Below are 12,787 nucleotides of genomic sequence, written 5' to 3' on the forward strand. Positions count from 1 at the left end.
CTCAACCTTAGGGAATAGCCCGACCTCAAGATGTTCACTGGTTGTTGACCACTTGATCACAGACACATGAAATATCTATGACCCCTTGCAAGAGAAAAGAGAAACAAGAGTGGATATACCTGCAGGAACAACTGCCAGGCTATGTATGCTTACACACTTGTTCAGGGGCTAGACCCAGCAGCAGATGTAAAGGAAACAATAGGGAAGAAACCTTCTAACATGCAAGTCCTATGATATTAGGGCCCCTGGTAGATGTGAAATGCCCTTTGAAGTTGATGCGTGGGATAGGGTCAGTGTGCCTTCTTGTCATCTGTCCTCAAGGGCTATATGGGACCTACAAGATACATTTTCCTAGAGTCTCTTATTATAACTCAGAAGACATTTCTTCATAGAAAACAGATTTAATATTATTTAGGTATCAAGAAAGCTTTATGAAAAAACAGGATGTCTTATGTGTACTTAGCATGAGTGAGGCCCTGATTCTGTCTCCTTGCACCATCAAAAGCCATCTTTATGTTTGAGTTACAATATCTACTATTTCGTCTTTCTGGAAACTTGGCTTAGATACTTGTGTTAAGTAGCTTTCAGTTGCTTTTTTTTTTAAAAAAAAAGACAACAACGAACACCCTTCAAATAATTGCCCAAAGAGTATGAGAGCTTCGTGTAGACTCAATGTACAGCTTTGGAAGTTGCAGTCCTTTATCAGTTGGCTATTGACTTGGACCAGTGTCAAGACAGCACATAAAGGCAGCAGAAAGTGGCAAAGCATAGCTAGTAGAAGGGGGAGGGAGTAGGAGAAATGGCTTTATACCCTAATATACCTAATACCCCTTCAAGGTCATAACAACAAACACTTACTGCAAGGCCCTACCACCTGAAAGGGACCAGTACCTATACATATACATAATGCATATAACAACAATTAATAAAAACGTAGGTCATGAATTTGAAAAAGAACAAGGATGGGGATATGGTAAGGTTTACAAGTAAGAAAGGGAAGGGGAATACTATGTAATTATATTATAACCTCAAAAAATAAAAGAAATCATTGAAAGATAAGCTTCTTTAAAAAGAAGGCAAGTCAGGCTGTGGTGGCACATGCCTTTAATAGCAACACTTGGGAGACAGAGGCAGGCAGATCTCTGTGAGTTCGAGACCAGCCTGGTCTACAAGTGCTAGTTCCAGGACAGGCTCCAAAGCTACAGAGAAACCTTGTCTCGAAAATCCAAAACCAACCTAACAAACAAACAAACAAAAAAAAACAGAACAAAAGGCTCCAGTACCATCTCATGGTGCTATGCTTCTGATCAAACCTTTTCCACATAGACTTTGAAAGGCAGCTGTGCTCAGTGTGCTTACACCAACACTCAGGCTTTCCAGATATAAATGATGGAAGAAGTCACAGAAGAGTGCACCTAAAGCCTGGCATTTTAGCATGCTCCTATTTAAGAAATATTTTCTATTATTTAGTAAGTGTCACACCTGATGAGTTGTACCATCTATCATTTATATTTCATAGACGAGAAAACTCAGGCCAGGAAAAATGGTCACAGCTAGTAGAGGTAACATTATAACTGGATCCCTAGGTTGCAAGATTCCTAGCATCTCCCTTCTACATCCCTTCATTGCTCCTCACTCCCTAGAACAGAGGTTTCCAACCTTTCTAATGCTGCAATCCTTTAATACAGTTCTTTATACTGTGGTAAGCCCAAACATAAAATTATTTTCATTACTATTTTGTAACTGTAATTTTGTTATTGTTATGAATCATAATGTAAATATTTTTGGAGATAGAGATTTGTCAAAGGAGTTATGACCCACAGGTGTCTCTCTACAGACACTGGGCAATATGAGGAGATACTTTCTACTTTGCAAAGTCTACACAGAGGAATGCTACTGCCTTGTGGTTTGACAGAAGCAAGGGATGAATCTCAACACTTTGTAATACATTACAGAATGTTCTAGTCCCAAATAGTAACCATATAGAGGTTGTTCTATACAAAACTTGATATGTCAGTCACTCTTATGGAATCAGCCAATATCTAATTCTAATACTACACTGATGTTACTGGTCCAAATGGTTTTTAAGGGCTTTGAGTTTAGGCATAGGACTAAATCCCTCTCTTTAACTATCTTAGACACAAAATATCTATTCATGATGTATTTGCTCAGTATTTAGATATTTTGTTATATCAGAAATTTTGAAACAGAGTCTAATTATGTTACATAAATTGAACTTGAAGTTGTGTTCTTCTGGTCATAGCCTCCCAAGGGTTGAGATTATAAGCATATGACCTTATGGTCAACTAATACTACAGCTTTTAATTTTGTTTATTTCTTTGAATGTTGATGTAAATATTAAGGTTTATAGTCATTGTGATTGACAGGTAAGTCTGTGAATATCTTTCTAGTCTGTGAACTTTTCGACTTCCTTTTTATTTTGATAATTTAAATGTTGGAGATTATATGGACAGGGAAGAATCCTTGTTCACTGTTGGTGGAAGTACAAATTAATATAGTTATTTTGGAAATCAGTTTGGAAACTTACAATAATTAAAAATAGAATTTCCATATCACCCAGCTATTTCACTCCTGAGTATAGAACCAGAAAGCCCCACACACTATCACAGAGATATTTGTGCTCCCATCTTTATTGCTTCCTTATTCACTATAGAAAATACCCAGAATCAACATAGATGTCCATCAACACATGGGTTACTATTCAAATATTAAAAAAAATGCAATTACCAAATTATCATGAAGATAAATAGACTTAGAATACATGATATTAAGTGAGGTCACAATATCAGAAGGGAAGAGAAAACATGTGGTCTGTCTTGTATGTATATATACAAACAAATGTATATGTGGGTCCAGGATAATACACAGAAAAGAGAAAGAGAATAAGAAGGACCACATATTACAGGGCAAGGATGGACTGAGTGTGAGTAATGGACGTGTTATAAGAAAGTGCAAACTTTTTTCCTAATTCTTACTTTATCATGGGTTTTCATTTTGGGTCGTTGATAAGTATATAAAGTATATTTAATAGTGAAAGTGCAAACTCTAATGTGAAACTCACAGCTTCAGAAAACTGATTCTAACTCTACAGAAGTTCATTGAGATGTAAAGTCTGGGCCTGGTTAATTTTAGTGCATATTTGTTCTCTCTAGTATTTCTTATAATCAAGTTAATTAAATATTTTTAAAGTAAGTCATTTGTTTTGGTTATTTAGCTGAATACAGCATATGGGGTGCAAAATCTCTTGCATATTTGTAAGTGGCTTTGAGATTTGACAATGGCTTTGATTAAGTTTGTGTTCAATCTGTTTAGTTTGGGTAAAATGAATGCAGAGATAGTGTTTTGTTTGTCTGATAGGATCACATCATGTTGATTTTTTTCCTTTCATGGGTTTAGCAGAAATTTCTGATTGGCACCTACTTTCACTGACTAAGTCATCGATACAAAACAGGAGGCATAGCATAGGTTCTTCTCGTATCAACTAGAGCAGTGGTTCTCAACCTTCTTCCTAACACTGCCACCCTTTCACTCAGTTCCTCATGGTGTGGTGACCCCACAACCATAAATTTTTATTGCTACTCCATAACTTCATTCATAACTGTAATGAATTGTAATGTAAACACACAGGGTAGCTGATACTAGACCCCTGAACAAGACCATTTATGAGAAGAAACAACTCTCATCTAATGTTTTCCACCCTATAATCCATATTGCAGAAAAAAGGCAAGATGAACACTTGATTCTTTTCTTTGAGTGTTAGTAGAGATTTTTAGACTGAGTCTTAGTCAGTGTGTTTCAACCCACATCAGCTTGACTATCAACAACAAAAGCGTCCTTTTTTTTTTGGAAAGTGGTTGCCTTTGGAAGTTGTCACTTTGCTTCTTCAGATGCTGAGCATGAAGAATTCAGCTACAGGGACTGACGTCATTGGTTCACTGCTCTGAGTCTGCCAGTTTTGTCCAGTACATTGCCAGAGGTCAGCTCACCTTGCTCTTTCCCTGACCTCGATGGGTTTGTCTTGATCAACACTCCTGACTGCGGTTCTATATAGTACATGTCATTCTAGCGTCCTTTCTTTCATTTTTATTGATAGGCATCAAGTGTACAGAATATTGAGTTCACTGTGACATTTTCAAACATGCCATAATTCATTTTTTAAATAAAATTTCTTATTGTTTTCCAAGTCTAATTACTGTTGAATCATTAAGATAATATCACTTCATTGTTGTTAAAAGACAGATACCATGGAGGAAAAAAAAGTCAGTAATGCATTGAGTTTGCCCCGGTATAATCTCTTCTTGGTCTTTTGAAAACTCAAGCCAAGTTACATACTATATATATATGATGGAAAAGTGTGTGTGTGTGTTGTGTTGTGTGTGTGTGTGTGTTGTGTGTTGTGTGTGTGTGTGTGTGTGTGTGTGTGTGTGTGTGTGCAGACATACATGTGCCTTGGCAAGTTTGAGAGGTCAGATGACAGCTTTCAGGAGAGGACACTTTTTTACGAAGTGGGATCCAGGGATATAGCTCATGTCACTAAGCTTGTGTGGCAAGTGCTTTTGTCAGCTGAGTCATCTTGCCAGGTCCAGTGAAGGAAATTTTTATTGGCCTACATCTCCTATGAAAACCAAGGCCAAACTGCTTAAGGAAGCCTATTTTCTTCTGAGTCCTGTTCATCCTTCCTTCTTGCTTGGCCCAGCTATTCTTTTCAAGCCTTGATAAACACTGGTTATTCTTCCAAATGCTGCTCTTTCAATAGTTTATAGTTGTTCTGCTCATTGTGTGATTCTGCTTGATGACCTGAAGTACTTTCCTCTCCTCATCTCTTTGTGCCTTTAGAAATCACAAGGCGTATTACTAATTATGCCACTTTTATGATTAGAACTTTTAAAGAACATCTTGGATCTTAAGACAATGTTTTGTTTACCTCTATTCCTCAGATCTCAGCTTAGATGTTATTTCTTCTAAGGACTCTTTGTTACATGGTGCTGTGCTCCCAATCTCTCTGGGGTCATTCTACACTGTATCAGTCATAGATCAGTTTTTCATTTTTCCTTATCATTTTCATTTTTATTCATTATTTTTAGTGTGCCTTTTAGTTCTCATATGTTTCTCAGTTTAGGTGACACATTACATAATTACTCCTCCAAATCCACAGCCCCAGAACTATGTGATATACAGATCTTATTTATGGCTTTGTTTGGCATTGTTCTTGTAATTGCACCTAGCATGTTTCCCATGCAATTATAGGTCCCTGTTTGATTGATGACCTTTGTTAACAAGTGAATTTTATGTCTTCCAACATTTCTATCTTAATCTCCAACCTGCAATGTGACTATATTGGAATTAGGAGACTCTTCTACAGAGCTGCCGCATTTCAGAACTTTGATGAGTTGTCACAAGGATAGTATGGGATTTGGAGGTGGGATAGCTGCATCTTGGTCTTCCATCCTCTGGTAAGTAGCTCCTTACTCAAGTTCTCATATGCAACCCCAATAAATTCATTGATTCTCCAAGATAGCCTTATTTGGAGTCATTTCTTTGGCCTAGTGACTAGATCAGTGACTGATCTAGGACAAAGAGATACTTGTTTTCCCAGGAAAGCTACACAGTAAGAACAAAGTGATCTCCATAACTATATGTCTCATACTACCATTACTAGAATGAAGGTGATTATTTGTGAAATTCTAGTTTGCAACTGATTGATTAGTAGCACAACTGAAAGCCTAAAACATATGATTATTATCTGAAGTAGGGAACAGTTTTGTGGAACTGGGTGCTTAACTTATGATATCTGATGCGATCTTCAGGTAGTACTGTTTTGTTTGGTTTTAGGTTTATTTTGGGCCAACTTGACACAAGATAAAGTTATCTGAGAAGAAGGAACATAAATTGAGAAATTGAGCCTGTGAAGAATTTTCTTAATTGATGTTTGATGTGGAAAGACCCAGCTCACTGTGGGTGGTAACACCCCTGAGAGGGTGGTTCTTGATGTTATAAGGAAGCAGACTGAGTAAGACACAAGGAGTAAGCCAGAATGCAGCACTCATCCATGGCCTCTGCTTCAATTCTAAAATCCATGTTTCTATCTTGACTTCCTGCCTTGACTTCCCTGGCTGTAAGATGAAATAAGCCCTTTTCTCCCCAAATTGTTTTTGGTCATGGTGTTTTGTCACAGCAATACAAACCCTAATTAAGACAGGTACATAGTTTCAAATTGAATTAAATCAAAGGTCTTTTAGACAGTGTCTACTTGACGATTGTTTGGTTTGTGGGGAAAATCACCCTTACATCTCAACACAGAAGTGTGTTCTGTGCTTAGTGTAAAACAAAGGTTTCTTTTTCTTTCACAGTAAGAAATTCCCTATGGAGAAGTTGAATTTCTATAACTGTTGTAGTTGTTTAAATAGTTTATATTCTCACATTTGGCACTGGAGTCTAAATCGGAAGGCAATTGCCTGGGAAGAGCAGATGGAGTCAATGTGAGGAGAAAGGAGAATTTGGAGAAAAGAGAATGAAGATGCAGGAGAGTTCATGCAGCTGGACCACAATCTGTATTAGTTCTCCCAAATCTCCACTTTCAAAATAGCAAGTTTTACGCAGCAGAGACTGAGCCATTTATCATGGGACATAGGATGGGCGTTCACTGGCTCACAAGCTGGAGACAATGGATAAGTATGTCATTTTGAGCAAGATAAGCTTGAACTGGGACCTCCCTGTATCAGGAAGGTGAGCCTGCAGATGGCACCCAAGTGCAATTCAGTGACCCAGAATAGGGTTGTTGAGTAATCTTTGTATAAGGCATTCTAGCTCTGCCCCTCAGATCTTACAAAGTGCCATTATGGCAAACACTAACTAGAAATCAACCAGTCTAAGTCATGTGGTTCTCTTTTAGCCAAGCTTATAGACTGCGAATCCACCACAAGCATTCAAACATTTTGTTAAAGAGATTGATAGTGTGCGATAGTGATATTCGTGATCTCATAGCATCGTATCTGTTTGCCAAGTATGGGAGAGGTCTACTAGCCCAACACCCAGAATCTTCTCTGGGGATATCATAAGTCACTTTGGGTCTGCCAGACTCTGAAAGTGTTGAAAGTTTGAGGTATGGTACACTCTTCATACAATAAGAATGCATTAGACATACAAAGAAGCTTCAGTCATGAGAACTGTTTATCAGATTGATGTCTATACAGACAAGATATAGGGATTTGTAGAGTACCAAGCAGTTGTCCTGTTTCATAATCACTTCATAATCATATATTTACAGGTTTGAGGGAGGGATGGTATCCCCATCCATCCTAGGTACTTCAGCTGTGTCATGAGCATCCTATGTCAGAAACATGGATGAGCATGTTTGTATCCTTCCAAAAAGTTAGAATTTATTGAATAACAATGAATTCTCATTCTTTAGTGGTTTAATGACAACAATTTTTAAAAGTATGTCTATCTTGGCAGTCTGGCCAAAGGAAATTCAAGTTCTTTTATTCTAGTCTTAATTACTAATATTAATTCTTATATCTTATATCACACAGCACACAGCAAATATATCTACTTGTAGCTATCCTTTATCTATCATTTATTTGTCTGTCTATGATCTATCTATCTCTATCTATCTATCTATCTATCTATCATCTATCTATCTATCTATCTATCTATCTATCTATCTATCATCTATCATCTATCTACCTATCATCTATCATTTCTCTCTCTCTCTCTCTCTCTCTGTGTGTGTGTGTGTCTTGTAGAAGATTTCAGAAGTGGGTTGAGAGTTTGTATTAGTAAGGTAATGAACATAGCAGCACCATTCAGGGAGATGTTGCAGCTTCTGGAATAAGGTTTGAGAACAAAGATCTCCTAGCTGAGAAGTGAAAGACTGAAGAGGTCCTGAGAACAGGGCACAGGTCCAGAGGAATAAGCAAATGGCCAGCAGGCAGAGTAGGTTGCATGAACACGAACAGTTGGTGACTGAGCTAAGCTGAAGCTACAGGAAGAGTTAGAGAATCTTCTGCTTTTTGATTCTTCACACACACACACACACACACACACACACACACACACACACACGGTATCAGATGATAAGTAACTGTTGGGACCATGCTATCACAGCATTAGGTGTCTAGCACTCTCGGTGGTCTGAAGGCGATCCTTTCCTTGGTCTAGCATGTCTGATAAGTTCTTGGGTCTGGTTTCTCTGATATCATTTTCATACACCCAAGTACCCCTGCGGTTTTGCTTCCCCCAATAGACTTATAGTGTACTTTCTTCTACTCCCAGGACTAAGTCACTTATCAGTCTGTGCCGATGTGCAGGGCCTGAGACAAGCTACAGTGACTGGGTCCACCCACATTCTGCAGTTAAGATTTTCCCTTAAAATGGAGTAAAAAGTTTCTTGCAGAATGGAGTCTCCTAGGACAAAGCACAGCCTGAAATGTTATTCTTTGATAGAATATGGACTAACTTAGAGTAGTTTGATCTCAGCAGCTGTCCATCTTGTAAATTAGACTGGCCAAGAACACAGATGAAGGTGTAGCACACCTTGTAGTTTGTGGGCCTACTGTTTAGGAAGCCCTGTGCTTGGTACCCAGAATTACATAAACTGGACATGATGGTACATACCTGTATCCCAGAACTTAAAAGACAAGATGATGACAGAAATATCAGAAGTTTAAGATCCTCTTTGACCACAGAATAAACTAGATCCCGAGTGGGATGCAAAGACCCCAATCTGAGAGCAGAAACAAAACATCAAAGGGTGCCAGATAAATAAGAAAAAAGAACAAACTATAAGTTTATTTATTTTAAATGTTTACTTATTTTATTTTATGTTATGTGTGTCTGAGTGAGTGTATGGGTACCACATGTTTGCAGGAATTTGTGTAAGTGAGAAGAGTATGTCAGATCCATTGGAACTGGAGCTACAGGATGCTTATGAGCTTCTAGGGACTGGACCTGGCTCCTTTAGAAGGGCAGTGAATTCTCTTAACCACTGAGACAGTATCACTCCAGCTGTAGGAGTTAATTATGGAATCAATGCAAGTACCACAGCTGCACGTGGGAGTGACCGCAGATACAAAACTCAAAGGGGTGGGTAGAATTTAGGCATTTGAGGTGGGAGGAACAATATGGCAAAGTGAGGAAACCAGAGAGCAAAGGTGCTTCAGTTCACCTCATCGGGCAGCTTCAACTCAGTACAATCTCCGTTGCTAAGAGTTGCTATCAGCTTTTCTCTTTCGGAGATGGAAGAGAGACATCTCTGCAACCCAAACGGACCTTAAACCTGGGATCCTCCTGTTTCAGCTTCAAAAGTGCTCAGATTACGGCCCTGTGGCACTTGGCTCATCAAGGAAAGGTGACATCTTGAGGATAGTGGCTTCCTTAGTGAAAAACAAGACAAAACAAAACCAACCAACCAGCCAAACAAACCCATGCTTTGGGAAAGAAAAACTTGTGCTTTGGTACAGACATTTCCCACTTTTTCTAGTTATCAGTATTTTTTTCTTTGTTTTCCTTAAACATCTATATGCCAAAGCAACACATTCTGCGTGGGATGCTCATGAATTATCTAGTTTCATATTTTGTCCCTGAGTTTTCTTTTCTGACTTTTTATTCATTCAGCGTGAACTGGAAAGGCATGAGAATTCCAGAAAGACATAATACACAATGGCACAGAAACATTTTGTTCTGTAGACTGCCCAGGGACCCATAGTTTAAAGTGGAACATGACCCAGCATTGTGTTGCCTACTTGTATTGAAAGACGGTACATGTTGCAACACTTTGACTCCCCAAACGATTCATCGCCATAGCATCGGAACAATGCTCTGTAAGCAGTGGCTGCAATTCTTAGATAAGTGATCGTTCTCATTCATGGCATTTAGTTGTTTTCTTTCCAGGGGACGTGGAAAGGCTCGGTTGCTTCATAAAGATCCTGGGAATACAGGCAACTTTTCCTTTCTACTTTGTAATGTCACTTTGGGCACTAGCCATAGGATTCAGGACTCTCACCCATCCTTAAAGCTTTCTATTTGGCTTACATTTAACTGTGCAAGACTCCCAAAATAGATACATTAGCTACTTTGGGGAAATGTCTACAGTGGAGTTACTGGTCAAATTGTTACTGGAATACAGGCAGACTTTTATTTATCCAATTAAATCTCTGGCATCACTTTTTTAATACGGATAATTGCAGGTTGCTAGCATCCTCTTTTTAATTGGTTTTGACTATGCACAATGATTTTCTGATCTCTCCAGCTGCACCATTAGAATTAAGGAGAGAAAAATGACCCCATGACCCTCTTCTCACAGTCTAATGAGAAAGAAATCAGAAGACCAGAAATGCAAATGTATTTTCTTGACTCTTTCCCTTTTAATATAAACATGCTGAGAACCAGCTCTTTCTCTTCCAGCAACTTCTGCTTAGAATCACACATGGGAAGCTGTATGTTGAAATGGCACTGTAGGAGAGGAACCTGCATCGTTCAAAAGCAGGGTAGGTAGGTGAGAAATGAGCCGAGATAACAAGAATGAGGAAATGGTAATAAATCATTAATGATAACCAGAAAGATCTTGATAAATCAGTGGTTAGAATCTAACAAGTCTCTAAGGCTTCATAAAGTCTCCTGACTGCTGCCAGCCTAGGAACGATATGTCTTGGATGCGTGCCATCACGTCATTTTCCTGTGTCTTTTACTGTTGCAGATCATCCCTTTCTCCTCCCAGATCATCAGCTCTCAGAGCTCTTAGAAATTAAAAGGCCTCCCTCTGCAGACTCTATAAAACAGAAACCGGCTCCGGCCACTAGAGGACTCTCTCCTCTTTGGAAAAAGAAAAAAACGTATCTGAAAAGCCTTAATAAGATTGGAGCGACAAAGAAAACAGTCAAGCAGGATATAAAACAAGCTAGTGTGCTTTTCAAAGGTGTGCCGGTGTCCATGGAGAGGACTCTGCCCCCGTGGTGGCTGAGATTTCTAAGGTCACAGGAGAGGCTGGCACAAATGTCTGCTGCAGCACAAACCACACTTTGAGCCAACGACTTCAGCGGTCTTCAGAGGCAGCTCAGAGGAAGAAGGCGAAAGGCGGAAGGGAAGACCGTGCAGGTCACAGGGCCACAAGGCCGTTGGTCGCAAGCTCCTGGTGAATTGAACCCTTATCTTTTTAGAAACTTTATAGTTTGTCACTTCCCTCCCTTAGCAGATTTAAAGAGAAGGAATGATCAATTGTGTGTTTAACAGTTAATATGAGTGAAATGATTGCCTGCATATAAGCACACATAGGGTTAAATTTAGTTTTATGCTACATATCAAACTTAGTAAGGAAATGAAATCACTGCACCCCAAAAATGAACACCCCCAAAATGCAAAGAACTATGTACTTCTCTTTTTGTTTGTTTATTTTGAAACAGCGTCTTGCTATGGAACTCTGGCGGTCCTGGAACTCACTATACAGACCAGGTTGGTCTCAAACTCATAGAGATCTACCTGCATCTGCCTTCCAATGATGGCCAATCAGTGTTTATTTAAAATATAATTAACAGGATACTGACCATTGTCCCACAGCAGCTACTAGTTTGCACACTCCCCTGTGGTGTGAGTCATTCACTTTCAGAGACAGCATACAGCTCTTACACACCAAATCCAGCTCTCCCTGCTCCTCTCCGTGTCTAGCCATTGATATGCAGCATCCTCTGAACAAGGTCCCCTTCTTTCAGAGGTAACCTAAGAGTGTATGGCCTCAGACGTACCAACCTCTGCTCTAGGGATCTATGCAGATAAGTATTTGCTACTGAGGCTTCCCCCTTAGATTCTCAGAAAGTCCCTTTGATTGAGTAGCCTTGCACAGTGGCCAGCTGAAAATGTTATACTTGTACTGAACTTCAATCCCTTCATGCTTACTTCTGCATTCATCCCGCACCCTTCACACAGCATGCACCAGTGTCCAAACTCCTTCCATTCCAAGTCGTGCAGCAAGCTTTGCTTTAAAACACCAGAAGATGCTAACATTTAAATTTCCCACAGTGGATATTTACAAGTAACCATGACAACAATGATAAGTTTTAAATGGACTCCATGAACCTTATACCCTTCCCCAGTGTACCCTCAAAATAATCCCTAAGTTGACAGACACGGTTAATATGGAGAAAGACCAAAGGTAAATTTATTGGTACCTTTGGTAGCAATTTCCAAATCCACGTTATGAGGATTATTTCATACTAGGTTTGTGCCAGCAAGGCGTCGTGGAGCCTGCCACTTGCCTGTATGTTGGGCTCATGAATTTTCTTATTATGAATAAAAAATTTGTTGGGGTTTATTTTTATATCTTTTGCCCATTTTTCTAGAGAGCTATTAATCTACTTTCATTTTTTCTAAGGTTATTAACACTATAATGTGGGATAACTTGAAAATACTTAGGTTTTTCTCATTTAACTTCTATTTTGCTTTCCTGTTCTATTGCAAACTACTCAGTACTGAGTATTTAAACCCACAAAATACTCGTTGTAGAAGAAATTCCATGAAAGACTGTACTAAAAAATATGAGCAACTTAACCTTCTCTAGCTACTTAATGGGAGACTTATGAGAAAATTACTAGAAACATCCATTTGGCAATAGAGTTGAAAGATCCCAGTCCCTGGATTTTCATGCCTCCAGTGACGGTCAAGGTGCTGTCTTCTCTGTCCCTCTGCTCCTTCTCTCTTCTTGTCTTTTCCAACTTCTCTGCTGCACTTTCCTCTTTCCTTCTTGTTACCCACTACACCCTCTGTCTCTCTCAGT

The sequence above is a fragment of the Arvicola amphibius genome, chromosome 10 (assembly GCF_903992535.2).
Source record: "Arvicola amphibius chromosome 10, mArvAmp1.2, whole genome shotgun sequence".
NCBI classification, from domain to species: Eukaryota; Metazoa; Chordata; class Mammalia; order Rodentia; family Cricetidae; genus Arvicola; species Arvicola amphibius.